The sequence below is a fragment of the Heliangelus exortis genome, chromosome 5 (assembly GCF_036169615.1).
Source record: "Heliangelus exortis chromosome 5, bHelExo1.hap1, whole genome shotgun sequence".
NCBI lineage: Eukaryota > Metazoa > Chordata > Aves > Apodiformes > Trochilidae > Heliangelus > Heliangelus exortis.
The window spans coordinates 20,346,047-20,373,865 of record NC_092426.1 but is presented as its reverse complement, the minus strand read 5'-3'; the positions used below and the strand labels follow the sequence as shown (position 1 = coordinate 20,373,865).

The window sequence follows — 27,819 nt, the reverse complement described above, 5'->3', positions numbered from 1 at the left end:
AGAAAAAGTCACATTGTAAAGAGAGAGAGAGAGGAAGGGAGAAGGGGGAAAAATAGACCACTTTTCACCATTATGTCTGAATGAGCAAAGGTTGTTATTTCACACATCCAGGAAGACTGAATCAGCGTGCTTCATAATGTATTGCACTACCTTCTTGCTTGGCTTTGTGAGCTATTTCTCAAGGTGCTTACCATTTCTGTGGGTAGCAGTTCCAGGCACCTGCTTATACTTTTCTCCAAAACAACTGATGAAGCGGTAGCACTGGGCAGTACAGAAATGGAAACTAGAGGCAGAGTGACATGCCCATCACATAGTCTTATGCCCTCTGTACCTTCTAAAGTGCAATAGGCAATGACAGAATGAAATAAGGGCAGTCAGAGTCATTTCTCACTAACACTTCCAAAGGAGAGCCATCTACTGATACAGAAATTGCACAAGAGGTCAGCAGACACTGGAGCACGGCTGGTACTTTATGAAGGGGCTGGCAATCTCACAGTCTGGGACTGCAAAGCTCAAGGGGTATTTGACAAGACCAGAGTCAACAAGGGCTACTTTGAGACAAAATAACTGAACATACAGCTATGGAATATGCATTTAAATGGTTGTGTACTGGCAGTCCATCCTGGAGTACAAAGCCAGCAGCTGGGCAGAGGAACGAAAATAAAAGGCTCACTGCTGAGCCTTATGACACATGTACTGCATCAATCACTTTTTACTTATGATAAAATTGGTCTCTTCATGATCCTGAATGGCATAGCTCTGGATAACGGATCAAATTACAGAGCAACATGTAGCCTGGGATCAGCATCCCAGTGAACTCTTATTCACCTATTGCTGGGGAGATGTGGGGGTGTTAAGCACTAATTCTGCCCTCTTGGAAGAGGGCAGAAATGTTGAGTCAGTTATATCTCACAGTAGTGCAAGGCTCTGCATGAGAAACAAGAGAAATAATCCAGAAAGGCGTATGAATTACACAAATGTGGTTCTGCTGAAAGCCTGTACAATTCTATTGCCCTCTGTGGGTGCTTCTGCTGAAACACTGCTTCACACCATGTGACTTCCTTCAGACTGCATACACAGGTATAGTGGCTAAGTAAAACATCACTCCATGAAAATACTAGTAAGGGTCTATGTCTAAGGGTCTCTAAGTACCCACAGGACCATGAAAACAGTTACATGCTCACAGTTCTCCAAATACAACAGATTCAGATTGTGGAATTTACTACTGCCTGCCAGCTTTGTCTCATTACCTTTTGTGCATAATCTCTGCTGTGAGCTAGCAATAAGCGGTCTTCTTTATTACCATTTCAATGTTCACATAATTAAGTTGTTCTCAAATTGCAGGCTATAACAGTTTATAGATTTTGATGAAATTGTTGTGAGAATTCAGAAATGCTTATTCTCTCTAACTAGTTTATAGGAAGAGACACGTTTCATTTGTATGTAAAAAAATGCTCTAATTCATTAGAAGTCATGTTATAATTGAGTATTTTGATTGAAATGCTCATCAAAGTTAGAAGTCGTAGGAAATCTTTGGGAGTATTGCTGTTTCCAGTGAGAAAAGTGTTACTCAAAGAAGCATGAACATCTAGACAAGTTCAGTTTTGGAAAGAAATTGCTCCTTATTCTCACAAGTTGTGATAACTACACTTTTCTCTCTGTAAAATTGTCTTAACAGAGAACACCTAAAGCTCAGCTTAACTCTTGGGTAAGTAGGATATTTCCTTTTTCTTTTACACATCCAGTATCTAATTTTTTTTCTTACATTTCATTGGAATGAAATATATCCAGTATTGTATCTAGGATTAAGCAGAAATTCCAGTTAGTGGGACAAATATGAGTATCATGTTTCCCAGGGGGCCAGAAAACATATCACTCTGTAATGTTACATACATTATTCATGGAAGAACTTTACCCAGCTAGGGACAGACTGGAAAAGGTCCTTCAGTAAGTGTATGAATTTGGAGGTAGACCACTTGCCCACTGAAGCAGCAAAAATGTCTCCTGTGGCAAGTAGCTTTTCATTAGCAGCAAGACAAGACATGCTGCTAGACTCAAGACAAGATTTGAGATTTGCTGTGCAAACCTGTGACACAAAACACTTCCTTTTCCTTTTCTCACCTTTTCTCTTCTTTTCTCTTTGCCATTTATACATTGAAAGTTTGGAGAGGGCAGAAATATCTTTCTATAACAGGATCAGAAATAAGAGACTTTGGAGAAAGAATTAGAAGCTATGCCTCTGGGTGTTACACATTAAAAATATAACATTAAATATAGCAAGGATGGAAAACAAAGATTTTTGCATCTTCTATTTTTTCCAGACAAATAAGCTATGTAACACAGTATTTTTTATGATTAATGAAGAAGGTAGGATTGCCTTTCCAAAACTTCTCTGAGTACTAAATCACAAAAGACCTTTAACACTTCCTACTGAGTGTGATATATCTCATTTCATCACTCATGTCTATCATGGCTTTTTATAAAAATTTGGTCTATCTACTTCCACTAATATGTGCTGTTCCCCTGGGGATGGCTCAGGACTCTCCCATTCTGCATCAAAACCTCCCTTCTACAGCAACAACAATCAGGCTGAGAGCAACTACTGCAACTGCTCTGCACACTGCAGCCTTTGCTGTCCTCTGCAAACCCCAGGAGAGAAGCAGGAGTGAGGTCAAGTTTGCCAACCTTTAGATTTATCCTCAGCTTTAAAGCTGCAGATTCTTGGGGGAGATGTGTTTGAGATTTTATGGTATATTAAAATACTACTTTTTTTTTCATACCAAAGGCACAGAAGTGTAATAGAAAAGGGTAAGTAACTAATTCAACGTATAATACAAAACTAAAGGGACCAGACTTTTTAAAAGAAGCTTTCTCAATCAGCTTTCCCTCATATAAGCCCCTTTCTCTGTAATCTTTCCAATGCAATTCCTTCTATGCAAATCAAAGTGCCTTTTTTGATGAGGGAGTCAAGCCAAGCAAATAAAAGATCCTGCTCTAGCTTTAGCAGGGGATTTAATCAAGAAAAGTTGGGATATAATACCAAAAAAAGATAACAGGATTCTACCCTGAGTTCCTTTTCCATCCGCTTTTACCAGGCAACATTCCCATACTTTCTTTGAGAAGGGTAATCATAGAGACAGACATTAAACAACACTGGAGATATGTATATGCTAATTTTATAAAAGAAGAGACAGCAAACTTTAAAGGAATAGATTCACAAACAGGATTTTTGCCACTGTTACAATATCCTTTTTTAAGCATTCTTATTTTGTATTTTGAAAACAAAATCCTTACATAATGTGGTGACGATGGGGAGGGCATTCAGAGGGAAAGAATGAGGTTTGCAATTTGGACTCTTGTCAACATAATGGAGCTCACATCACTTTGTGTACTCCAAAATCTTTTGTACTCACAGAACTGAAGGAAATGAAAGATGTGAAATACCTGTGATGATGTATGCCAGCGGTTATTATATAATACAAGTGCTTAGCTTGTACTTGTACAACTTCAAAAACAAGGCACTTTCTTTCAGCTTCCCTGATTCATTTAGCTCTTGAACTGCACAGACAGCACACCAGCCAGCATGTTGAAGTGTTCCCTTTCAGGGACAACGAGGATGTCATGAGAACAGGTGGGTAGAAGTACCTTTCAGTATTCTTTCCATAAAAACACAAAAAACTTTTCATGATGGATAAAGAAAATCAAAATGGCATCAGCTAAGAAGAGTAACATGATTATGTATCTCCTAATTGTAAAACTTAAGCTGCGTTAAAGTGAAAAAAATGTTATTTTAGAGCTGAAACAAAATGAACCCAAAGCAAAGGTCAGCTATACTTCGGGGCTCTCATCTGCAGTGTTTATTTTTTCCAGTGGTTCTGCTTCTTTGATGAAAGAATTTGTGTTTGTGCAAATCTCATCTTCCTACATTGTCCTGGCATATAATATATCTGCCACAGATGCTTCTTTACCCAGTTTCATACTGAAGATATATTTTTATAGCCTCAGTTAGCTATGTATTATCAAATGCAATTATTTTCAGAGCAGGACTGACTTTTGCATACTCATTACTATACTTTTTTTATTATATTACTAATCTTTGTGCTTAATTAGTATCTTATATTAAGAACATAAACCACATCTTACAGATATAAAATGAGGCATACAGGAGAAGAAGAAACAATCCATAGAGTAGTGCCTTACTTTGTCCAAAGTACCTTAAGTACAGTACTAATCAACAAGAATAAATTCAACAATTGCTCATAATGAAGGAAATGCTGTAGCAAAGCTAGGAATAAAACTTGTATTTCTTACCTTTCATGTAGGTTGCTAACATGGTTGCAACAACTTACATTTAGTGTAATTAAATCTTGTTACCTCTTACAATTTCAACTCAGCAAGGTATCCAGCTATTCACAGCTTATTTGCACCTTTTCAGGAAAAGAAAGTAGCACCTCACATATATATAATTAGCCACAATGACCTACATAGACATCACCTGCAAGGCTCTGTCTGAATCCCAGACTGGAAAGTGTTGGCCTCCCACAGTGGGGATAGCTGCCTCACAGAAACCCATGAAGTACACATGCAACTGGCTTCTGCTTTTGCTCAGCTGTCCCATTGTTGTCACTCCATATGGTATGGAATTGTTGAGCATTAAAGGAATGAATAAAGCTGTCACAGTTTAATGCTGGGCTGGCAATTAACCAAATGACAGATGCTCTCTATTAATCCCTCTCACCTCCCTGATAAAGAAAGGAGAGAGAACAAGGGAGAGAGACTCATGAGTTGGAAACTAAACTATAGAGATTTAATGAAACAGTAATGATAAAAAGGAAAAAAAAATTATTAAATATATACAGAAAAATTATCCCACATTCCTGCCCCCCTTGCCCCCAGTAACTCTCACGTCACCCCTGAGGCTGCAGGGCAGCCCTGGGAAAGTCCAGGCTGGACTCCTGGAGTCAGGAGCAGTTGGGAACTGGAGGCAGGAACACAGAGATTCAGGCTGGCACAGATCAGGACCACAGGCAGAGGAACGGATGGAATCCTTCCAATATGCCAAAGCAAACAGGGACAAATGAAGGTGAAAGACTGAAAGAAGGAAGGAGGAAGAGGGCAGAAAAAGTTTGACCCTTGTGATCCCCCAAATTTATAGCAAGTATGACGTGCATGGGATGGAATACTCTGGTCAATTTTGGTCATTTATCTTGTCCACTCCTGCCTAAAGGAGGGCTGCAGGTGTGACCCCTTTACTCCCTTTCTCTTTCTAGAGCAGAAAATGTGCAGAGCAGTGGCCTTGGTTCTGCACACCATTCTCTAGCTCTAATTATAAACAGCAGGCATGATCAGTCCTAGAAGCAGACACTGATTGAGAAACTTGATGTTAATTTCAGCAAGTACAGCTACTTTCAAAAGACTTAGCTGAAAGCAAAATTACAAGACAGAAAATTAGCCCTATCCTGGCCCAAACTGGGAGAAAGGTGGTTCTGAAGGGAGATCTGGGCATCAATATGCAACCTCTGTGTTTGATAATCAGTTCACTTAAAAATTTAATTGGGGTGCCATCACTTTGTACCACCTGGAGATTAATGATTCACCTGCTTAATGTAGTACCTTTCATTGAGTGTTCACATTCATAGAAACAGATGCAGTAAGGAATCTTTGTTTTAAGAAAACAGTAAACATTCTGAATATAGAGAACACATCAGGCTGAGGTTCTATAAAGAATGATGTCTCCATATGAAGATGAGATGTAATGCTTTGTGTTAGTGAAGTGTAAAAATAAAAGGGATGGTTAGGACAGATTTGTCAGACTCCCTTCCACAGAAAGGACAGAATCTTACCTGCTAATCCCTGCATGGTGTGCAACATGTCTTGCTAGGATTGACCTAGGGTGTATCATTCAATGACACATGTTATCTACTCTAAACAACTTTAAACTACAGAGCTTGAATGACTTCTAGAAGGTTCTGTTAACCTACACCTACCTTTGGGAGAGTCTCACTTGACAAGCACAGAGGAAGATGTTCTCACCTTGTATTCATTAACAACTAGTTAATATCAGTTGGTTTGCACACTCAGTAGGACTAATTCTGGATATTTCACAGACTTTTGTTTTAAGACATAAACCACAAATGCCCTGGTAACTATCTGTCTCCAGCAAACAAACACTGGTATATGCAGTTCATTGTTCTCCACACCCTCTCTGATTCCTAGTCCTGCTGGCAATGCTTTCTTTTCTCTTCGTTGCTATTAAGACATGTCTTGTGCCTCAAACAGTAATTTTCATGTGTTTCTTCATCTGGTGTTTTCTCTTTTTCCTTTTCCAGGCTTTGTTCACTTAAATGAACATTAAGTGGACATTAAATTATTCCTAATATACACGTCCTTTAAAGCATTTGGTTTTCTTCACACTACTTTCCCATCTTGCTCCTAAGATCTTGAAAGTCTACTCTCTTCAACTCCATATTGATAAGTTTCCTTTATTTCATACATTATCTGCTGCTCCAACTCCAAGCTCCTTCCCAGTAAGTATTCAAGAAAGAAGATTCCTTGCTTTTAAAAATTCAGGTCATGTTCTTCTTAGCCCCCTCTGGGTTTCGATCTGGCTGGATATGAAAACATTCTTCTCCAAGTATTTAATAATCTTTCTTTCTACTTAGATTAGCTTTCAACATGATGGGAAGTTCCATTCTATTAAATTGCTCTTCAACAGTGCCATCATCTTTCCTTCCTTTCATCACAGTTTCTCTTTCCCTTATTCTTTACCAGTCTCTCTCCCTCCATCTGTTTTCCTCTATTCACACAAATTCTTGCAGCGATTCAAGTCCTCCCAATTTAGCAGTGCTTCTTAATATTTATTACCTGTTCTCTGTCTTGATTCTTTCCATTTTTACCACTGAATATCTAAATCCTTAGAAGGTTTGTAATGCTACCTGTGACCAGTTTTGGAACAGGAGTAATTTGTCACCTGCATCTTTTCATCTATATGACTTGGCAAGTCATATTGATCAGGGCAGCAAGAACTTTGGACACCTACCAAAGCAGTTAAATTACACCCATCTTTATACCCTAACCCCAAATTTGAGGTCACCAGTCTTTAGTCCTTTTATCCTCCAGGGCTATCACTGTGAAACTTTTAATGCATTTTTGGCACCAATCCACAAGGCTTTGCACTAAGCAGTAGGAAAACATTCTTCTCCAAAGCAGCCTGCAACATTTCCAGCTACTCTTACTATTTTAATTGACAGATTTGCATAGTTTATAAGCACCATCATTAAACTTTTCTGGTCTTCTACTGTCTATATAAAGCAGTCATTATCCATGGCGTTACACTGCCTGTTCTCCATTCTCTTGGCATCTCTAATTATTTTCCTGCCTATTCCATTCATCTAACTTAGTGGCATTAGCTTTGTTTAATCTAAACAGTTTTCTGGAAGACGTATAGTGGCACCAGAACAAGATCATCACAATACCTGCTGCTCTCCATGACATATATTCTACAGTTTTCTTCTCCTTGCTTCCATCATGGCCTTGATGTCAGGGTTAATTCTGAAGTTTGCTGCTGCTACTGCAAATCTGCCACTGTGCTATTCTCTGAATATTGCTCAATTGGTTTCTGATCACATTCTCTTTCATAACTTTGTGTCCTCTCATTTGAACTACCGAGACTTATTTTCACGGCTTCATCAAATCCCAGCTCCCCACTGCTTTCTATGGATTTTCCTCTACACAAATTCTTCTTCAGAAGTTTAAATTCCTTTCTTTGTCATTAAATACAGTCCAGAGTTAGAGGAGAATCAGCTTAGAAATTGTTTCAGCAAAATATTTTCTACCAGAAAAGGATAATAAATACCAAATTCTTACTGCAAGAAATTAGTGCCATAATGAAGCTTCCATCAAGAAAAGGTTTTTTTAGATCTAGAATGGAATTTCTATTCAAAAGAAGCAGCACAGAAGACTCCAATGTGTCCTGTTACTCAGTAGGAAAACCTGTTCAAGCCCCTGCACTTTCTGATTTTTTGTAGACCTTAGGTTGTGGTGCACACATAAGAAATAATCCATACATATCCAACCAAATTTTGGTATTTGGTTTGTTTGTTTGTTTGTTTTGGGTGGGTTTTTTGTTTGGTTTTTTTTTGAAATATCCATTTAAATTTGCTTTATCCAATTTAGCAGATCAGTGACCTGCCTTTTCTTCTGGTATCAACCCTCAGCAGTAGTGCAAGGGTATTCAGCTATGCAGTTGCTTTCTGAATTTCTCTGGCCATTCATTTTTCTCCTCATCTCAGATCTTTCTGAAAAGACTTTCACTGCCCTTGTTTATAGTTCTGTCTTTCCCAGTACCTTGTTACTTATTTCTTAACTCAGTGAAGTGTTTTGCTGTTCTCTTTGTGTGACAGATGCAATCCTAAACACAAGTTGATTGTATTCTCTTTCAGCAGGGCAATATTCCTATTAGGACAGCAACCAGCACACAGAGACAAATTTGAATTTTTTCTCTACCCCACAGTAAACAGATTTGCACTACAGTAAAGACAAATTCCACTGCATGCAGGCTGTAGGAAAATACGCAACACAAATAAGTACTTCTAACTTTCAGGGAGATTCCAGCAGGGCTCTGGCTCTGGCAAGTGAAAGATTTCAGGCAGTACATGTTATTACATGGGTGGTCGAGTTATTGAACTTTATTGACAAAGGGCTGGATTTTCCAGCAAGATGGAGCTTCATTAAAATTCTGCAGAGACTGAAAATTCAATAATCTCTCTCACAAAGCACTGCGTGAGTAGGGCTGATTAGGCAATTTCTCTCTCATTCCATTTCTTTTGCTAAAAGCGTTGTTACTTCTTGTTGGTACAAAAAGACAATCATTAAATGAGCATCCGCTATAGTTGATTAAGCAGAAAGTTTTAAAGGTGCATTGGCTCCCTTTCTCAAGGCTTAATTGAGGCCTCAAAAAAAGTTGCAATAAGAACAGCAACAATAGCGCTCTACCATTCTAGGTTGAACTATTTAAAATGTAGATCTTATTAATCCAGGTTGTAGCTCTTGTTTTTTCTTAAACTCTGTTTTCTTAGCTACTTGCACATTTGCAGCCAGGATTGCCTGGTCCTGGAACAAGTGTGTAAATTACTTTCTACTTAATTTCTTTCCCTGTAGATCACAACTTACTTGCTCTCATCGGGTTTCAGATTAAGAGGACCCATAAGAACAGAACTGCAAGATCAGATTGAAGATCCATATAGCTGATTATCTATCTTCTGGCAGTGGCTGTAAGTAGTTAGAGGATCAGCACAGCAAGCTTACTGGTATAACTTCCCTGGGAAAGCTACGGGCTTCAGCAATCCATAGTTTAAGGACTTTTTGATATACAGGTTCCATCTTTGTATTTAACCACTGTAAGTGGATTTTTTTTCTGTGACTGTTTACTCAACTGCCCCCAACATTTTACATTGCAATGGTGCCCTGCTGCTTACAGGAAGGTTTTCTAATAAGCAAAGCCAGCTCAGGGACCTCCAAATCTGCTCTTAGGTATCTGTTCACAGTAACCACAGCAGCAATAGCATCCCATTTTTTTTTGTGAAGAGACATCAGAAGTTTTTAGAACTTTTATGCAAAGCAAGATGAAAAAGGTCCAGATCCTAGAGAATGGACTTCTAGAAAAAGAATTCTAAGATTTGTATTTCTGACTACTCCTCTTATCCTCTCTATCAACTCCTGATCTATCCTGCATTACTGTTTTGCACCCAAAATAATGATACACAAAACCATTGCAAAAGTTGGTATGTGTTTGCTAGTAGCATGAGTTATGTAACCTGGTCTGCATCCTAGAACTGCTTGGTCCTCAAAAATGTGGTGAGGAAGCTGCTACTGCTACTCACTATCTTTTGCTATGATGTTGTTGGAATACAAATCAATCCACCATGACAGCATTAGGGAAAAAAGGACCAAATACCACAGTCCTGATTCCAGTTGTAATTGTTCTCTGTTCAGCTGAACTCAGATTAACCATACTGGAATTTTGCCTAAGTTAGCACCAAGACAAACAAAACAAAAGGTCTTCTCACCATGGTCCAGTATTGGTCCAGATACATAAAGCTGTGCATTGAAATATGAGCACAAAACCCAGGCAATAGCAGTGTCTCTCACCCTTAGACCATGCTGTTTCTCAGGAACTGCTCAATATTTGTCCTGATTTTTTTTCAACTAAACGCACTGAAAAAAAAAAAAAAAAAAAAAAAAAAAAGCTCGGTGTAGTAAAAGACATAGGCCAGGGTGTCCAACCTGAAACAACTGGGTACAAGATGACTGCATAGGGAGCACCAGGAAGCAGTGGGACCCAGCAACACACTGGCCGAGGGTGAGCAGTGCTGGGAGACCTGTCCTGCAGAGAGCAGGCTCAGATAATCTTTCCACACTTAGCTCCTAAAGATACAGTTCTTCACATAAAACTTTTGGGCACATAAACTGACACATGAACTGATATTTTCACCTACCATCTTCAGAAACTTCTTCATCCTACAGCGTGGAGAACCAGGATTTCAAGAAGTCACTTGTCTTCTCCTATGGCTTGGGTTCTGCAGTGCAAGACCAGATAGCTGTCTTCATACGGCTACCAAAGACGTTCCCTTACAAAGCATTGCTCAACATAACCACTATATCTTGAAGCTCTTTTGCTTGTTTATTCTATTTTGCTGTTTCTCCGGGCAGATTTTAGCAAGAGAAAATTGCTGGCAGTGCTCAGTTGCCTGCACCAGGGGGCAGAAGAAGCTAAGAGTTTCAGCAGCAAAAGCTGCGTGTGGGAACAGACTCAACGGACAAAACTTTTGCACTGGTGGTCCCTCTGGTTTTTTACCCTTCTCATCTCCCTGAAAAAAGCCCTTACTGCAAAGCTGTTTTGTAAGAGAGACTGGAAAACAAATCTGACTTGCAATAAAACTTGAGTCAACAAAGGTCTGCAGATTTGACTCAAACATACACAAGCAGCAAAGATTGTTAGTAGGAAAAGGCCATTTTTGCATAGTCATTTCCGTTCCTGTAATTACACTTTGAAATAAATACCAGTAAGAACTGCAGTTAAAAGACAAACCGGGACATTCCCTTTCCTGATGTCTTTTCTCTGACCATAATGAAGACATTGTGCTTTAAAATCAGGAAATGCAAACACCATGGCCTGGGAGCTGGGAGGAATAGAGTTGCAGAAGAAATCAGTAGGATGCTACTTTGCAGTTGCAAAATAGTCCAGGAAAGTGGAGCAGAGCTTGAGTGAGCCAAGCCATGATCCCATGAAAATCAACATCATTCTCTTGATGCAGTAATACACAATTTACACCTAATAAAGAATGGCTCGCATTCTTCTGTGGGTAAAAGAAAAAAAGTGCTGAGAAGAAAAATGTCTTGTGCATATATTTACCAAACCCAACTATTTGCTACAGTAATAACCACTGAAATTTATTTTGAAACACTATCCTTCAGTTTTCTCATCTCCCATACTTTTTTTGCAATAACTGTATGCACAACAACCATGAGAATGGCTGATAGATCTGAAGCTGCAAACTATTTTTTCTGGAAAATAAATAATTTATCTTTACAATTCTTTTAGAAGGCAGAAAACTAATTTTTTTCCTGTAAAGGGAGAAAACAGGGTCTCATGAAGGCAAAGTGACTTGACATGGGCCCTGTAAGAAGACAGAGTTTTTTGTTTCTCAAAAGCCCAGGTTCCATCAGAAGTGTTGTGCTAACCACCCTCTTTCATCTGCACAATAATCATCAGTGCCTTGGTCCTTCTGCTGCACTAACCCACATCAGGAGGGATGACATAAACCAGGGGAGATCACTGAGCTCTGAAAACACAAGTAGTGCTATTGCATCCATAGCAATAACTTAGGCAGAGATTTGTGTTCTAGTATTTAGTCCTGGGACTGCTTGTTCTCTAACTACTTCCTCTCTATTGATGGCCTTATTTCTGTCAGTAACTATCTCAGCGTCAATCCCATTAGCTATTCCCTACTTCAAGGCCATTTTTTTCTTCCCTTCTTCTGCCAAATGGGTGTGTATTTTGTTTCAGCTTCTTCAACAGAATGCCTCAGAGAGAAAAGTGTCCTTTCATCACTCCCCAATAACACAGTATTGGTTTGCAGTGGTAGTAACCAGGAGAATTGCTAGATGTAGGTATAATTATTATTATTATGACTCTGGGCATTTTTTAGGTCTTGTGTGAGAACCTGCCTGATTTTAAGCAACCAAGTAGTCCCTCTGGTTTACTTATGCCCATAAGCTGTCTTAGAATTAAGAATGTGTTTTAAATACCTTGCTAAACTAAACTTCACTGACATCGCCTGTAAGGGATGCAACAATTAAAAAAAGATCCAGCTGCTGGCACTGAGGAAGTCTTCATTCTGGGTGGCCAAGGCCACATTTTCAAAGCAGTGAGATGAGGACTATAATTGAGGCTTTCCCTGTGTGTTCAAATCAGAGCCTTACACAAAACCTGTTAGAAGCAATGAGAAGTTTTGCATTGACTTGACATTTTGGATAGGACTGTTACATAGCAAAAGTGCATAAGGCCACCACAGATTTGCACCTAGACACTGGGTGCATATTGCAGATAAAATAAAATGATTTGGCCCAAACAAGCCATCAATGAGATGGTTCTACCCCTTTTTCCTATTTGATCCTTAACATAGCCCACAACAACCTCTCAGGTTTGTGTGCTGCATCTTAGCTGCATTATTAGTACTTGACTTGGCGGTCTCTTCACATTCCACCAGTTCAACCAAGCAGAAGACTGGGGGTGTGCATAGCTCAGAGATTAGTCACTGGATTGGCCACTGCTGAGGCAGAGGTGAAACAGCAATAGTTAAATGCTTCCCTCCTGTGATGGTATTAGCATGACTGCTTGGAAATATGTGCTTGAAAATGCCAGAGAAAGTGATTTGTCTGTGACAGAAGCTGTTTTAAGAAGAGAGAAAATGAAAACCACAACCACACTAGAATAAAGCCTTTTTTAATGAGCTTCGGATGCCTTCTGGAAAATTGAGAAGAGCTTTTAATGCATAAATGGTTCTTCTGGTATATCATTATATTTTTGGTGGAAGGTTTTCTTGGTTGTTTTGAGGGTTTTTTTGTGATTTTTATTCTTTTTTTTTTTCTTAATTACCAAGTATATTAGTATTTTTTATTTTTTTTTTTTTTTCAGCTGAGAACAGAGCCTTTGTTGTTAGAAACAGAAAGCAGGAAGGACCAAATTGCTCCAGTCATCAGAAGAACCAGTGTGAGAGATGTTTACCTGAACCTAACCTAAATTCCTGAGGATACCCACCAGTATTTCCTGGAGGATGGTTTGGTAATCAATTTAACTTTGTGTTGCTGAGCATGAGTCATTGGAAATCATAACGATCAAGTGTCTGTATCACCCCTCAAGTGAAAGCAAGAAGAGAGGAGGGCATGGAAAAGAAATCTAATATGCCTTTGCATACCCTGCTTCTGGGCACAGAAAAAGGCCTGTGACACATTTTGAACAAAATTACACATCTTGAGGGTGTGATGGTTTGCAGTCAGTTCAACTGTTGCAAACCACTGTATGCCAATCCTAATATGTCCTGTTGAATTCTTTGTCATATTGTGCCCTTGGAAGAACAGATATAACTACACCATTTTGTCTTGCATTAGGTCTTCCTTAATCTGTCTTCTTTTAGGCCACTGGAGTCATCAGTGGGGTCCTAATAAAGATATATATGTTGACAAATCAGCACTCTTATCCTTCACTCTTACACTTGAAGCGGGACCCCATCATTGAGGATGTAACCTTGAAGTTGTTAGCTATTGGTCTGCCAGTATCTGATCACTTCCCGTTCATATTTTTCCATGAAGTTGTACAAATTATACCCTCTGCCTTCAAAATGAGTGGAACAAATAAATCATCAAAAACTATGAACAATTTAGAGTTTTAATGTGCAATCACTGTACTGTTCAATCATATGGTACTCCTGCTTGCTTTCCAGTGAACCAGTCCACAAGAAATGCTGAATTTTTTCCAGTATTATGGCATCATTGCAGACAAAAGGTCTGTATCCAACCTTAACACTTGAGTAATCTAGCCATGAAACAAAGGCGAGTGCTCCACCTTAAAACCAGTTTCATGAGAAAATAGTGGTGCTTACCCAAAAAACAGAGATCAAGTACTTATCTGCCAGAAGCAATTTCAGAAGCTGAATCTCCATTTCAGAAATGCCACCTCTGAGATCACTCTCTAAATGCAGGCACTATAGAGAATGTAAGATTCTCTCTTCACTGGTCTCATCAGCATTTCCAGTTGGCTAGATCAGACTTTCTCTCATCCCCTCCATTTAGTATGACTGCTATTTTTAGACACCTAAATTCATTACGTAATGATAGGCAGTCAGTCCTTTGCTGCAACCAAACTTTTGAACTAGAGGGGGGGTAGGAATTGCTGTACTGAATGTCAAGATGCCTAAACCCTGGTCTGGATCTGGTCCTGAGAAATTAAGGCCTTAAATTCTTTTTTTAAATAGGAGTTTGTCAAGCTTGATCATACTGTTGAGCTTGATATTTTCTGACCTTTGGATGGTCAATAACATCCAGGCTCTATGAAAAACATTTATTCTTTATTTTCCTCAAGTCCAACTGCCCAGTTATACCTCAAGTTTCCCTTTGCTCATTCCCTCTGCTAATTGCACACAGTGGGTTTCCAGGCAGCTCTGCTGATGTCTGCTGCACAAACACCAGAGAGGATGGGGAGTCATAAAATCCAAGTGAAGAGGAACATCTTATTCAGCTATGCAAAGGATATGTCACCAGCTTTTCTTTTGCTTTTCTTTTTTTTTTTTTCAAAAGGCACTCCAGTTTTCAACTGTCTCAGCAGAGACACCTGAGAGCATTTTGTCTGGCAGAAGAGAGGCATTCACAGGCTGTAGGGCTGGGTTTAATTTTATTTTATTACTTCAGCTTGTGGCTGTCACAAGTCAAATCAATTTGTGGTGGACATCTCAGAAAGCAGTCAGTGCCCCCTTTGCCCATTTACAAACCTCAGCTTCCTCTTAGCAAGATGTCCTACAGTGCATCTTCACCAAACACAGTTTTGATTCATGTCTCATATGTCCTTAATACCTTGTCTTGAAAGTACACAGCCACCTGCAGGACTTACTCCATACAGGTTTTTGACTACACATTGCACCAGCAACCCATGTAATTGAAATCTTCTGTAATTAAACATTCCATCTTTCTCTGAGCTGTGTCAGTGACAGAAGTGTCACAGAGATTCAGATTCCTCATTATCTGCTACCTTCTGCACATGCTCTGTGTGGCCAATACCATATGCATCCTCCTGCCAGCAGTCCTGTGACAAGATCTCACTGCAGGAGAGAGAAGTGTCTTGAAGTTTCAAGCTGAACACTCAGGCTTCAGCCTCCATTTCTATTTTGATTACCACCAAGATTCTATCTAAAAGGGCTGAAGAGAAAGACCAGGCTCACAGATGAGCCTGGAAGACCTGGTTATACAATGGCTGCCCCCATCTTTGATGGATAGTCACACTCAAAGAGTTGTGGCCAACAGGTTGATGTTCAAGTGGAGGTCAGTGATGAGTGGTGTTCCTCAGGAGTCAGTATTAGGACCAGCACTATTTAACTTCTTTGTCAGTGACATGGACAGAGGAACAGAGTGCACCCTCAGCAAATTTGCCACCAACACCAAGCTGTGTGGTGCAGTCAACATACTGGAAGGAAGGGATGCCATCCAGAGGAACTTTGACAGGTTTGAGAGACAGGCTCACATAAAGTTCAGTAAGACCAAGTGCAAAGTCCTGCAGATAGGTCAGGACAATCCAAAGAACAAAAGCATGCTGGACAGAGAATGGATTGAACACAGACCTGTGAAGAAGCACTTGAGTGTGTTGGCTGATGAGCAGATCAACAAGGGTACTTGCAGTCCAGAAAGCCCACTGTATCCTGGGCTTCATCCAGAGAAGCAAGGTCAAGAGAAGTGGTTCTCCCCCTGTACTCTGCACTCATGAGACCCTCCCTCGTCTGTGGTTCTACTGTGTTCAGCAGACTATAAGAATGACATGGAGCTGTTGGAGAAAGTCCAGAGAAGGGCTATGAAGATGATCAGAGGGCTGGGCCACCTCTCCTATGAAGAGAGAGTGAGAAAGTTGGGGTTGTTCAGCCTGGAGAAGCGAAGGTTCCAGGGAGACCTTCTTGTGGCCTTCCAGTACCTGAAGGGGGACTTGGAAGCAAGATGGTCAAGGGACTTTTTACAACAACATTCAGTGACAGAATGAGGGGTGATGGTTTTAAAATGAAAGATTTAGATCAGATAAAAGGAAAAGAAAGTATTATGAGCATGGTGAGACATTGCATTGGCCAGAGAAGTTGTGGATGTACGATTGCTGGAGGTGTTCAAGGCCAGGCTGGATGGGTCTTTGAGCAACCTCATCTAGTGGAAGGTGTCCCTGCTCATGGAAGAGGGGTTGGAACTAGTTGATCCCTTCCAACCCAAAACATTCCATGATTCTATGATCCTATCGTTGTATCTCTCTTTACCTCCATCACTTTCTGTCTTAGTTCTCTCTTTTGTCACACAGAGTTTGCCCAGCAAGAAGGACGGCATTTGACAGGTGGAGGCCTAACTTGTTCTCTTGTTTTCTCCTCTAGGTGCTACCACACACTGACTTAATATATAACAGTAAAATAGGTCTGCAGTTTCATAGGCTCATCTCACGAAGGACTGAAGAAGAAAGCAAGCTAGTAGCTAAGTAACTAACTCCCCTTGGCTGTCACAGAAGTCTTTCTGGCATCAGTGAGAAAGACCCAAGGATTGGGTAGACCCAAGAAAATGTCTGTTCATAATTGCAATGCAGGTGCATAATTTGTCACATAGGAGTCTGGGTCAAAGTCTAAATGATTGAACTCACTTCTGGAAAAATGAGACCTGGGCTTGCAAATTAGCTACAAAATCTCTATGACAAATTTAACCATAGAATCAATGGGCCATGATAAGAAACAGCAGCTGAAAAATAAATTCAAAGAAAAACACATATCTCACTCCCATATGAGCTGCTTTTCCTTTTTCTTTAGAGCTTCTAAGAGTCAACTGTCTGCCTGCATCAGTCAATGACCATTTAACATCTTATGCCTCCAGCTGTGAAGATCTCTCAAACTTAGAATCCCTTTTTGCCTACAGCTGGCCAGCTGATTCCCAGAAGGGTGGAAATCATTGGATTTCAATCATGTGCAACTTCACATTGCCTTGGCAGGATACCACCAATTGTTCAGTCTCCTGGCAGTGTTTTTCTCATCCATACTGAGAACTAGGAATTGGAGAGGGCCAACAGACCACAATGCCATGAACCATACAGATAAAGCAATAAAAGCTGCTGCCTTCCATCCAGAAGGCAGACTTAGGTCCATGATGAGTTTAGTGATCCTTATGTACATAACAACAAATACAAGAGGTGACTTCCAAAGAGGGCTTATACCTTATAAAGGTAAAATATGAAAACAAAATCCCTTCCATGCAAGGTTGTTGTGCACCATCACTAGCTGTGAAGATCACAGACCAGTTTGCATTGGGAGGGATCATAAAGATCAACAAGTTCCAACCCCCTGCCATGGGCAGGGACACCTCCCACTACACCAGATTTCTCCAAGCCCCATCCAACCTGGCCTTCAATGCATAGCAACAGCTAAATCCATGCAGGGCCTGATGCACCAGCCACATCTATACTCTGATCTTGGCCCAGTGCTCAGCATCTGTAGGGTGTGGGTGTTAACACTGTACCCACAATGCTCACTTTACATTGCCTCATCCCCACTAGCAGGAGAGTAGCAAGAATTTTATACTACAGGTGTGCTAATGTCCTCCTTATATTAAGAAAACCACAGGGCTTTGGGGATAGACCATTTGTGTATTTACACTCTGGTTCATCAACCTCAGTACTTAATTGCTTTTCCCAAATGAAAGCAGAAGAGAGAGACAAGTTCAGCTAATGAATAGCTTGTTCCCGTTTTTAATTAATCGGCGGCAGAACAATGATTCAGATTCAGAGCTGCTCTGTTCTAGCCCTGCTCAAAAGGAGATCAGTTCACCTCCTCCTCCCAAACACTTGAGAAAGCCTGCATTCAGAGGTTGCCTAGCAAGTCAGCCAACACAGGCTTCAATACAGAGTGTGCTGCCACAGACGTCGTCCTGACGCATTCCTACTCCAGCTCCTTGTCGTCATTGCTGGGTAGGTGACACTGCAAACAAGGAGCATCTCCCAGGTAATCAAAGCCTTAAACAGTTAGGACTAAGTTTTGGCTCTGAGTCCTGGCACGCCATCAAGATGTTAGAAAGCTAAGTGCAGAGTGCTCCTGGTGTGACATACTTAATAAGCAAGTTGCCTCTACCACCACCTACACTTGTTCCACTCTCCGAATGGTCTCAAGGTCTGGCTTCATTTGCTAGAGCCATTATTGTAGCCCCAGTAGTCAGTGGTGGACACATTCAGGCTTTCTCTTTTAAGCTGTCACACTGTGATTATTTTCTAGCAAGAATTAGCTGGAAATTTTTTCCAAATCTCATTTTGATATAATTTTGAATTTCAGTTCTAATTCAAATTTGAATGTGAATTTGAGAAGGCAGCAGGGAGACCTTATTGCAACTTTTCAGTACATAAAAGTTTTGTAAGAAAGGTGGGGACAAACTTTTTAAACTAAAAAGGGGTTTAGACTAGATGACCTTTAAAGTCTCTGCCAACCCAAACTGTTCTATGATTCTGTGATTCTCTTCTGTGATATCAGACCTGAGACTACACAGATAACACTAAGCAGTGCAGAGCAGCCACTCAGCTTGCCAGGCAGGAGAGGAAAGCACTTCACCAGTGAGGAGGAACAGCTCACCTCCATCACAGACCAATGAAGATGGCATTTGCTGTGTATGTAGGTATGCCAGCTGCTCACATTTCCCTGTCATGAGTTCACCTGTGGCTGCACAGGCAGGAGGGTTGGCTTTACACGTGGTCAGAACATTTTGCTCTGTTTGAGTACTCGGCAGTCCATTGACCCAGAGCTTTACGACGAACTCTAAGCACATTTATCCAGAACACTGGGAGACAGGGGACTGGAGGGCTATTCCAGGAGCTGAAGTGACTGAAATGGATGTCCTCATCATTTATGGCTTAATCAGTTTAATTGTTGTGTCACCAGGACGTTACAAAAATATCACTGACTTCCAGGCTGATCAATACTTCTATAACATTTTTGTACACTGACCTTTTAATACACAGCTGACTTTGTCATCTGCCCTTATTGAAGAATATGACATTTTATCACATTTAAAAACCCAAAAAAAACCCCCCACCAAAAAAAAAAAAAAAAACAAAAAACAAACCAACAACCCACAAGTTTTGGCATGGTATTACCACCGTCTATAGAAAATCATTAAACTAAAGAAAGGTCACAACAAAGTGTGCTACTGTGAGAATGAAAGCAGCGAATATCAAGAAAAACAAGAGATCAGATTTTTCCAGGGAGATTTGCAAGGCTGGGAATGTTTTCTATGTGTAGCAAGACAGTGCTAAAGCATTTGCAAATGAAAGGAACTCCTTCCCACGAGCTACAAAGATGGTGACAGTCCAAGTTTAGGCACTATAAAGAATGGCATATGAGGAAAGGGAAATCTGAGGGACAGAGGGAAACAAAATGGTTACTAAAGGTTAAAATAAGTGAGGGTAAACTTGACAGGTGCCCCAGTCAGAGGATGCTGAGGAAATTAGGGGCGGGGGGGATATGGAAAGGCAAAATAATTTTGAAAGCCCATTTTCTGGGGACCAGGTGCAGAGTGATAAAGTCCTGGCTCACAAGAGGATTGGACAGTAGTTTCTGAAGTAGCAATGACAGGAAGTTTATGTGGGAAATAAGTAGCAGACAACATCTTCAGAGATAAATATCCTGTTTTTCCACAAACTTTCCTAGTTAAGAAAAAGAAATAACTCAAATAAATCCCATATAACGAAGCCATCAGATTTTTTTATTATTTTTTAAGTAAACAAAGTGTCCTTTGAAGTTCTGAGAGGCATTAGTGGATTTTAAAATCAGAAAAATTAACACCACATTTCCCACAACTGAGCTTGCAGACCACAAGGATTTTACTGCCCACTCTAGTTTCCTTTGTTTGGTTAGTTGTGCTCCACATCAGAAACAATGAAAACTTTTTTTTTCTTTTTAAGAAACATCTTTCAAATTAAGCGTAAATCACTCCTTATGTATGTGAGTGTGGATATGTGGGGGTGTGTGAGCAAGCTTGTTTTGTGACAGAGGAAGAGTGGATACATGTGTCCTAGGGAAAAATGAGAGCTAAGAAGAAAGAAAATCCAGTCTAGGGTGGATTTGAGCAGTGAAAAATGAGTTATGAAATAGGATTATAACAAGATGAGGTTATTTTTGTGATTTTAGGCCAACTGGGGAAGTGGGAAACCTAGAAATTCTCTCACTTAATAGCAAGGCAATTCAGAGTTCATGAAATATTCTTGGTTGTTTGGCTGTTTGTTTTAAATCTCCCAGCAACAAGAGGAAGAAGATTTACAAAAGCTATAGGAGGAAAAAGTTCCATGGGATTCAAAAAAAAGAAAGAAAAAGGAAAACTTTTATACATACGAATAAAAGCTTTCTCTGTGCTGGGCTTCTCTTTGCAAGCTTTGCTCATGTTGTAAGTTTCTATATTGTAACAGCTGGGCTGCATTTTTTCACCATTCCTTCTTAAGCAAAAAACCAGGCACATTAGTGGGACTTGGTGCAGATTACAAGCACTCAGGGTAAGTAACCAACTGCTGCTGGGTCAGAAAGAAAGATCCACTGCTGTGAAATGTCAGGAACTGTTCCCCTGTCTCAACTAAAATAATGCCATGTACCGATTCCTTCTGGTAGTTTCTGTATTACAAAGTTTTCTTTAAAAATCACATCTACTTTTCCATCAGTGATTTAGGCAGTCACTTCAAATCCTGCAGCTAAATCAAATATTTAATTTTCACCTAGTGTCAGTGAAAGATAATGGAGCTCAGCATGAACAAATTGAGATTTGGATTACTACAAGTACTTCTATGTTCCTCAGTTAGCCATAGACACAGTCCACCCAGTTAAGGATACAAGTCAGAGGAACATTCTTCCTCAGCCTCATATTGTCCTTGCTCCTTTTCCCAGAGTGCTGCTGGAGCCAGTGGTTACTTGGGATGCACACACCTGACTCCACTGGGCTGCATCTCACTACATGGCATGCAGCGGGCACTTGAGAAAGATCTGCACTCACTGCTGGGGTAGCACAGAGCTGAAATACTAACCTACAGGTCAAGCAGTCAGTATTCCATTTCCAGTCCCACTAAGCCATCCAATTACTCACCATGTAATTACTTGGTAGTCAGTAAACAAAATTCACATGATCAGAAAAATACTGCTTTGTGAGGGAAAACAGGAATGGGATAAATAGAAAATTAGGGGGTTCTATTCCAGTAGAGAAAAATATTAGTTTCAAAGCTTGTATCCATATTTCCTCTCAAGTTCAGGGATGTCTGTCTGGACCCATTTCTAGTTTTAAGCTGCAGGATGACTTACTATCTAAAAAAAGCTTCACATTTGGGCAATGTGTCTCAAGTACTTTTCAACTAATTTAGCCTCCAGCTTCCAGAAGCTGGGCCACCGAGGATTTGCTCCATGTGCTCTTGGTAACTGGCAGTGAGTAAGGAAATAGAAGTATTATACAAAATCCTTGTAATGGCGGAATCCTGCCTGCCAGCTTTAAGAACTTTTTTCCAAAAAAAGAAGGTATTATTCAAGTATAGTAAATCTGCTGGCAATCCTAAACTGGGAAGGTCCCAAATTTACCTTCTGCCCTGTGTTTAAAGCCACTGTTCGATGGCAAGAATAAATGAAAGAATAAAAGATATAAAAAATTAGACAGCACACTGGTATTGGGAAAACTTAAGTTCTCTTGCTCCCACTGACTACAGCACAAAATAAACAAATCCCCACCACTATATAAGATGCATCTGTTTTAGTAAACACATAGGAAAAACACAAGATTTTTGGCTTTGTAATACAATTACCTAGGAGTGGTTCCTACATCACAGAGGGAGAAGCGATGCCACTTTTATTCAGGTTCAGCAAGGTTTGGGGATCTGAAAGTCTAATTTAGGGTCAGATAGCTGTAAGGTTATGCAGAGACATTATTTTAGCTGGGGAGAGATTATTCAGTTTAATGTGATAGGAGCTGTTCCCAGGAAACCCTACTTATTTACATGGAAATGTGCTCACAGTGGTTGCCTGAAGAAAGGGGACTGCCCTCCTGATCTCTGCCTCAGCAGGTTTTCCGCACAGCCCCTTTTCTGCTACTGCAGTGAGAAATGTTTTAAAAGGCAACGGAGGAAGAGGGAACAAACACAGGAAGCGTAGGTAGATTCTTGAGATAGATTTTACAGACAGAACAGTACAAAGTTACATGCTGGTGGATTTCTAATTGATGCATTTCTAATCTAGTGATGAGTGTCCTAAACAGCTTAGATTATGCAACTTTACTTGCAACTCAGCTGAACACCTTTTAATTCTGTGATTTTTCTTAAGCTGTCCCACCTCAATTTTCCTTTCCTTATATTTATCCTGCCTAACATTCTAAATATTTCCTTTCCCTGGCCCCCTCTCTCCTTGGTATTTATATCACACAGTTTTTCAGACTGATACTTCTATTTCAGCATCCCTAAACCAAGATGGATTTTGAATCTTCTCTTGTAAATCAAACCCAACATGACAAAACTAATACATCTCTTAAAGGTGGGTTCTCTAACAGAGATGGATTTGAGAAACTGTAAAATCCACGGCCTAGTTCTTCCCAAATCAAGTGGAACAAATGTAATGAATAATCAATGTGCATTTCTTGCCTTTTTCCTTGTTAAAGCATACATTAATAAACTGATGGTGAGAATCTCTAGAAAAGCAGATGACAGAGTATAGCTGGCTAAAGAAAAGACAGAAGCCACAATTTGAAAACACAAAGCTGAAAATGTGTTTAACCTCTCATTCCTTTGACTTTTTTTTTTTGGAGAACGGAGGCAAAAAAATATAATCTCCTCTCTATTACAGATGTGTAACACTGCAAAAATCTGATGATCTGTGAGGATGAAAACACAATGCTGTAAGGGGAATTCAGAGATTTCTTTGCATGCTCTAACCTGCTATACAATATTCATAATGTAGATTCTTGGAGTTAAGAAGATTGCATGTCTTAAACATATCCTACTTGTTTGAGTATCACAGTATTGGAAAGAGATATCTAGTGTTGCAGGCTTCTTCTCTACAACAATTAGTTGCAAATCAGGCATGGAGACTGATTACTTTGCTCCAGGGCTATCTGGCTCTCCAGGTCAGAAAACAGCATATTTGCCCTTGAACTTTCAGGGTCTGTGGGAAAACAGTGTGGAGGGATAAAGAGAAAGTCTTGGAATTATTTTGCAAGGCAGTATGATTCTCTAATTGCTGAGGAATTAATAGGTGAGATGTAACTAATCCCTATAACCAATTCACTGTCTAACCTTGATGAAGTCCTCAGTGACTGATTTAGTGCTTGGGTTCTTCTGTACACACGTTGGAATATTAGCCCATGCAAAGCTGGAACCACCCAGAATTTTTAAGACCTTTGAAGACCAGACTGTCTCTCAGAGTATCCCACTCACAGCTCAGTATGTAAGAGGTAAAGCAGCCATTTAACTGTAGCCACATTACTGAGTCTCCTCACATGACACGATTTCCACACTTAAATACTAGTTGCAAAGAAGTCATACCCCAGATCTGAGAGCCCTTTCCCACTATCCCATTGTCCCTGCACAGCACAGCACCACTGTTGCAATAACCCTGAGGACAAAGCCAGGAAGTCTGTGATACAGCCCAGTCCCTTGACCATCTCAGCTTTAAACTGAAGAATTTTGAGGGCAGCCAGGGATGATAAGTGACTATCATCTTTGTTGTAGGGTATTTGAGTCTCTTCATGCTTGAATACCAAATGTTGTTTTAAAAAATTGTTATTCTAGCTTCTTTTACAGAAGGGATCATCAACACTGAAAGTATGAACATACTTGAGGCAGAAGCTAAAAAAATTTTTCTACTACAGAATGCAGTAGAAATATGCTAAGGAATATGCATATGAAGAAAGGTAAAAGCTCCTACCCTCTTCAAATCTTTTGATCCCAGCCAGCATGTTGGCACATCTGGAACTGATCTAGAATAAGACTAAGGAGGTTTTTTTAATGCCTGCCACCTGAAATCCAGGTTCTTCTTATATGATTTCCAAATATTATTGATTGTGACCTAGTGTCTGCTTGATGGAGCAATAAGCAAAGATCTCAAATATTGCATATTCAGAAGGCTCCCAAAACTCTAATGACAGCATCTCAGTCCCATTTACTTCCAAGTCACAAAACAGTAAGATTAGGCTCTCCCAGGAATCTGGTAATTTATGAAGTTACCTGTATGGGAGAATTTTTAGAAAATCAACCCCTTAACTTATGAAGGCAATGAGACCTCTCTTCATGTGTGTGTTTGAGGGTAAGGAGTAAAGCAATGAAAAGTTTGAGTATGTTGTATCCATAATCTAAAAGAAAGAAAACAAATTAAAAAAAATAAAGAAAGAAGCACCACCAGGCAGTTTCACAAGAGTCAGCTAAAAATAACAAAACCTGCAGCCCTTATGAATAGAGGGCTGACAAGACAAACAAGAGGACATCAGTCAGTATATTTGATCACAGGTCCTGTAGTACTGTTTGTTTATATACCACGGACTGCATACTTGGTAGGTCTTGTCTAGGTTGGCAACGTTTTTTGATGCAGTTTACCCAGATTTGGGTCAGGGTTATGACAATTCCACTTGCTCTGACCTTTCCTCCACATACAGCTCAGCAGTAACCGTGGCACCCAGGCAGCACCCAACACAGCACTATCAAACCAGAGCTGAGAAGCAGCTTACCATCAGTTGTCTTCCATCCATCCACTACAGAAATGCAGCAAGAGCTGGCCCGTGCCCAAGCTTCATCCAAAAACCGAGAGTACCAGGACTGAGCTTGTAATAAGCAGGACTGAATCCCCTGCCTGGTGAGAGCTTCCACATGCAAAGAAAGAAAAGACACCTGCTCAAACTAATACTTTGAAAGACACTGAGGAAATACCACAATTCTTATGCAAGCTTACTAGAAATTCAGTAGTGCCCAGGGCCATGAAGGCCTCCCTGACAAGAACCCCCAGACTTGTGTTAGAAGACCTCCCATACAACCCCAACTCAGCATTGTTTTAACTGCTGGGCCACTGATTACATAACTTTCTGCAGCTGCCCATCTTTTGGGGGAAAAAAAAAAGAGAAAAACGCCCACAGATTCAAATTCTGCTTAAACAAGGCATACAGGTGCTTTTTGCATGAAAGGTAGAAATCTCTAATGACATAAATACATAATGAATTGTCCAAGAATAATGGCAGAGCTCTGAACATTACAGGGGACTGCTTTCCTGTGAAAGTGGTGAGAGACTGGAACAAGTTTCCCAGGAAGTGGTGGATGCCTCCTCCCTGGAAGTGTTCAAGGCCAGGTTGGATGGGGCTTTGAGCAACCTCATTAGTGTGAGGTGTCCCTGTCCATCCAGGGGAGGTGAAACTAGATGATTTTTAAGGTTTAGTCCAACCCAAACCATTCTGTGATTCTGTGAAATACAGATTTATTTTTAAATAACAAAGTCATCCAAAGAGACAGATATTTTTTTCTTGCTTCATTACCACATTAAAGTGGTCTGGAAGGAGAAGATTCTCATTTGTCATGGAAATAAGGCAGAAAGATTGAATTCTTATTCTAAAGGTTACCAATATCAGCCAACACCCTACAAGAATTTTCCATAACAAGATACTGAGCTAGTATTTACTATACAATATTAAGTCTAAATTACCAGTTTCCTCCAAAAACCTAGTGGCAACTCTACCAAATTTTGTTTTTATTTTAAAAAGAGAATAGGCTTGAACAAAGTGCCTGCTTATCTGTCCCAAGCAAAATTTGGATAAGCAAAACCTGTATTATATTTGCAAATGGATCCTGGATTAACAAAGGACAGAGAATGTTGATTTTCATACCTGGTATTTTCAAAATCCTACAACTACTCTAAAACATTTTGATACATGAGTGATTTTAAAAATAGATTTTGGACTAGGCAGTGTGGTCTAAGGTTTAAAGCAAAGGTCTGAGAAACAGGAAACTTAGGAGAATTGGGTTGGATGACAGCCTGGATAAATGCATGTGGTTTGTTTGCATGATTTTGAGTTAAAAGGGAGATTGGGTGTCTCAGAAAAGGGAAATAAAGCTTTATCCTGCCCGTTAGGAAAAAAAAAAAAAAGAACACCTTCATATTAAGGTAACTGAACTTGTAAATAGTAGTAGAAAATAATACCAGTCTCCTACCACTTAGAACTGGAATGGAGAAAGCCCCATTTAATGTACTGCAAGGAAAAATCCTGTGCCAGTTTGCAGCAGGGTATCCAGAAAGACTGGGCTTATTTTCTGTGACTGCAGAAGCAACGGGACATCATGGACTGGAATCACCCAGTGATCACCTTAGTGCTGTCCTCTCACTGATACCAACCAATGATTCAGAGAAAGCTGAACAAAATCCCTTGGGCACATGGATACAGACAAAAATGTTCTCTAGGTTGGTTTTTTTTCCCCAAACATGCTCTTCCATGTGAGACAAGGCCCAAAGGCACATGAGATCTAATGTTTTCTAAGTGTTATCCTAGCTAGGGCAAGTTTGGATACTTCTTTCCATGTGTGTGTGCATGCACAAAGATCTGATCTGTGCACTGCCCAAGAGGTTAATTAAAGGCTTTTTAAAATTTGTTTGTTTGTTTAAGGAGACACTCCAAAGACTCAGTATGGGAATCATAAATAAGTCTTTAGGAATAAGACTTCCAATTATTTGGAGTGAAGAAAGGCTAATTTGGTAGCTATTATATTGTTCCACTGCTGATTCCAAAGCTGACTCTCTTCTTTAATCTTCTCTAATGCTCACTCCCCTCCTAAGCTACAAATTAGCAAAAAAGCTCTAAGGGGCTGTAAGCAAGAACAAGGCAAGTGATCTTGTAACAAGTGTTGCAGACACAGCACATCTGTTTTCTGCTTTGTTCTTTCCTTTTTCCCTTTTTTTTTTTTTTTTTCTTCTGAATACTAGTCCCGTCTTTCATATTCATAAGTTCCCTATTTAAAAACAAACAAAAAACCCAAACAAACAAACCTGAAGGTCTGTCAGTTTGCGTAATTTAGGATGTAGAGGTGGGCAAATTGAAGACTGTTATGCTGCTTATTTTGTTTGAGGCTGATTACCAGATATTTATGTTACTTCAGTTACAACCTTAGGAATAAGCACGTCAAGAATCTTGGAATAATTTAGGTCACAAAAGACATTTAAAATTATTGAGTCCAACTGTTAACCTAACACTGCCAAGTCCACCACTAAGCCATGCCCCTAAGCACCACTATACTAAACCCAAAGGGGGTTGGTTAATCATAATTTTGTATCACAACTACCTCTTTTTACCTGAGAACTCTGAAGGTCAATCACACAACTTCACTTTACAGAAAATACTACCAGTTCTGTTTGATATCTGCAGAAACTATGCTTCCATTACAGCACTGAGAAATTCATTTGGCAAATAGCCTTTATTTTTTGATACCTCATGGTTCAAGCTATATAGGCAGGGCTTGATTTTAGAGGTGGGATTGCTAGCTCTGGAGTCATACTGGTACCAAGTGCT

At 39.9% G+C, this 27,819-nt stretch overlaps 1 long non-coding RNA gene across 1 annotated transcript in view; it reads right to left on the bottom strand.

The window, feature by feature from the left end:
• The window catches only part of LOC139797065 (uncharacterized), a 39,543-nt gene extending 14,377 nt beyond the window's left edge, over window positions 1-25,166 (bottom strand). The window contains exon 1 of the long non-coding RNA XR_011726271.1: window positions 25,003-25,166. This is a non-coding gene — a long non-coding RNA (uncharacterized lncRNA). The remainder of the gene's footprint in view (window positions 1-25,002) is intronic.
• Window positions 25,167-27,819: the final 2,653 nt, after the last annotated feature.